Source organism: Engraulis encrasicolus, chromosome 16, assembly GCF_034702125.1.
Source record: "Engraulis encrasicolus isolate BLACKSEA-1 chromosome 16, IST_EnEncr_1.0, whole genome shotgun sequence".
Taxonomy (NCBI): Eukaryota; Metazoa; Chordata; class Actinopteri; order Clupeiformes; family Engraulidae; genus Engraulis; species Engraulis encrasicolus.
Window position 1 is genome coordinate 20,540,575 of NC_085872.1, and position 3,976 is coordinate 20,544,550.

A 3,976-nucleotide genomic window follows, 5' to 3' on the forward strand; every position below is an offset into this window, starting at 1 on the left:
ACAATTGTTGAACAGGATAGTATTGGATATTTACCAACAATCAATGCCCCTGCTACACAGTTGTCAACAGTACATGAGATACTCCAACAATCAATAACAATAATGAAATCTCTTGAGCTCAACAAGATAGTTGTTGTTTTTGACCAGGCACTGTATGCAAAGGTTGTGGAGATTTACTGGAAACATCAGGAACTTTTCCAAGACATTGTCATCAGAATGGGAGTCTTCCATACCACCTGCACTTTCATGGCTACAATTGGCAAGCGCTTTGCCGATGCTGGCCTAAGAGACCTTTGTGTAGAGGCAGGAGTGATTGCAGAAGGTTCAATATCCGGTGTTATTGATGGCCGCATGTACAACAGAGCAGTGAGACTCCACAAATTGCTGTACGAGGCCTTATTGCGACTAGCTTGGAAAGGCTTCCGTCCATGGCTAGAACAGAATCACCAGGAAGATGTCATCCACCTAGAAGCATCCCTACTTGCAGTGAGTGATCTCTGTGAAGAGGTTTGCCAAACAGGATTTGAGGGAGTCATCAAAGAAGACTCATTTCAACACACTATAACACGTTTTTGCGAGTTCCTCAGCTGACTTAGGCTAAACAATGGTCCACTCTCTGCCTTATGGATGACGTATGTGGACATGGTGGAGATTTTACTCTGCCTTATTCGGGCATCAAGAGAGGGAAAGTGGCTGTTGCACCTTGCAGCAATTAGAGCTATCATTCCTTGGTGTTTTGCATATGACAAGCTACATTATGCAAGGTATCTGACCTACTACTATGCACAAATGTCATGTCTGGAGTCTGATCATCCTGATGTCCATGCACACTTTATGGAGGGAGGGTTTTCTGTCCAACTTGGCAAGAACAATCCCTTTGGAAGAATACCAGTAGACCAGACAATAGAAGAGACTGTCAACAAGGACACTCAGACTGCTGGTGGAACCAAGGGCTTCAGCTTAAAGACTGCTACAGTTATGAGATACTATCTCACTTCAGAAAACAAAAGTCAGTATCTGAGGTTACTTAGGAGCATGGTGGGGAATCAGTCCTCAGAGTCTTTCAATCATCAAGATCTACAAAGGCCCAGGATACAGAAGGATAGAGCCGATGTGAATGCATTTGTAGAGCTTATGGAGGGAAGCTGGGTAAACCCTTTCGGTCCAGATCAGTCTGATATCATTAGTCTTTCCACTGGAATTGCTGTGTCACCAGACATAGCGAATGATCTTCTGTGCGCTCAGTAGACTTGTGAGGACGCATACATGACGTTCAGGAGTGAACGTTTAGAGAAAGATTCACCCTCAACAAAATTCCATGACAAAATGACAAGACAGAACCTAAAACATTCACAAGCTTTAAGACAAGTGTGCGGATGAAACAAGGACAAAAGAAGGATGTGATATTAAAAGCTGATCGAAATGTCTTTGGACATATGATAATGGCTTCACAGAGTAGAAATCTGAACATTAAAGATGTTCTGGCTCATCCATTGGGCCCTTTGCCTTGGGCACTCTCCAATCCAGATGGCTCACTGAGAAAAACTAACAAAGCTGCTCTTGCCAGAGAATTGGAGAAATCGGTAGCATCTGTTGAAGAAATTGGGGAGAACACTGCTTGCATTATTGATGGAATGGGCCTTGTCCAGAGAGTAAAAAGTGATGGCAAAACCTTTGGGGAGATAGCAAAATCTCTGCTCCACCAAGCATTACTTGAAGGACGAAACAGTGCACGAATAGATATCGTATTTGATGTCTACTGGAAGACATCAATAAAAAATGCAGAAAGGTCCGGTCGTGGCTCAGGAGGTAGCACACAATGGAAAAACATTGCCCCTGGACATAATGTGGTCCAATGGAGAAAGTTGTTGAGTAATTCTGAAAGCAAAACAGCTTTAATACAATTCTTTGTGGACCAGTGGAAGCTTGCAGAGAGTCGGGCAATGCTTCAGGACAAACAATTCATTACAACGTGTGGAGAGACATGCTATTGTCTGAATGAAGAAGGTTGGAATACTGTGGAGGAACTGAAGTGTTCCCATGAGGAGGCAGACACGCGTATGCTCCTCCATGCAAGTCATGCCAGCCACAACGGCTATCAAACCTTACTTATTGTAAGTGAGTATACAGATGTCATGATGCTTTCCCTTGCATGCTGTAAGAGAATAAATGCGCTCCTGTATCAGAAGACAGGCACTCAGAATCGCACACGGTACATGAACATCAGCAACCTTGCTCAGTGTCTTGGAGAGGATCTCTGTGATGCTCTAATAGGGATGCATGCCTTTACAGGCTGTGATAGCACAAGTGCTTTTGCAGGCAAGGGAAAGCTTGGAGCCTTGAAGCTTGTCAAAGAAAGCAAGACTTTCCAAGTCATTCAAGTCCTTGGGAACATCCTGGGATGTGTCAGAGGAAGTTCACAGAAACATGGAATCATTTGTCTGCAGGATGTATGCCCCATCATCCAGCATATGTGATATAAATGATGTGTGATACATGTTATTCTGCGCAAAAAGGGGTGGAGTAGACTCCAGTTCACTTCCACCTTACAGAGACTGCTTAATGCTGCATACACAGCGTGCCAATTATCAGGCCGGAGTCTGGAGACATTGTCTGGAAGGACAGCCAGACATACCTGAACCGAAGGGAAATGGATGGACAACTGATGCCAAAGGTACTGAAGATACAACCCATGAACATATACAATCTTGCTGTAATTGTTTGGTGAATCAGTAATTATTTTGCTTATTTTACAGGAATGCTGATGGTTGACTGGATAAAAGGACCACCAGCCCCATTGGCTGTCCTGGAACTTTTGGCCTGCACATGTGTACGGACATGCAAACTGCCCGACTGCTCCTGCCTTTCCAACAAATTAAAGTGTACAGAAATGTGCAGGTTACAGACTTGTAGCAATAAAATGGAGGAAGAGGTGGTGGACGAGTACACACAGGAATGTGATAGTGATGAAGATTAAAATGTGTGATATTATGTTCTGCTGTAATAAAGTTCCATTTTAGATGTGATATCATGCATTGGACATTTCCATTCATTATTCCTGTGATATATTTTCCATTGCATTGAAATACATACAAATAAATCTAGATGTACTGTCTCCCAAGTTTCTCCATTAATTAGTTCTGTATTTTCCATTACATTGAAATACATTGATTTTCAATGGACGATTATAACTTATTAATGAATTAGGTCTAAAATAACAGTTTTAAGTGTATTCATCTATCAAACCATTATATTTTCTGAAGGCCCATACTCTCTAGATGTGATATAGCAACATTTGGGATTTGATCCACCCTCTTTCAGTCTTCTGCCTCACTGTAATCCTTTGTAATATGGGTGAAAATGGGTTCGCCTGGTACATTTTGGCCTGTGTAAGGTATGGAAAACAAAATAATTCATCTAAATTGTACATTTTCTAAATGCCTATGCTATCAGCATATGATAAAAAAATACATTAGGGCATATTCCATCATCCCACACAGTTTGAGACACCTATATCTACACATAGGCTTGTATTGTGAACGGTACTGGGTATAGGTATAAAAGCCTGTAAAAATACAAGAAAGCTACCACTTCCAGAAGGCTATCATACCAAATCACAACCCTCAGGCATAGAGGATTACAAAAATCATTGATAGACTTTGCCACCTCAGGTGATACCAACTTCTGCTCCGGCCCATGTACTATCTAGGCCTGTCGCCCATTGAAGTGCGCAAATTGGCGTATACGTTTGCAACAGCCAACAATATACGCATTCCATCCAATTGGGCGGACGTGGAGATGGCCGGTGCGGAATGGTTCAGTGGGTTTTTGAGAAGGCACCCTTCTCTGTCCATCAGAACGCCAGAGGCCACCAGCTTGGGGTGCGCCAGTGCCTTCAACCGTCACGATGTTGACAAGTTCTTCAACAACCTGGAGGACGCCCTACAACGCTACAAATTTGAGCCCCAGTCCATCT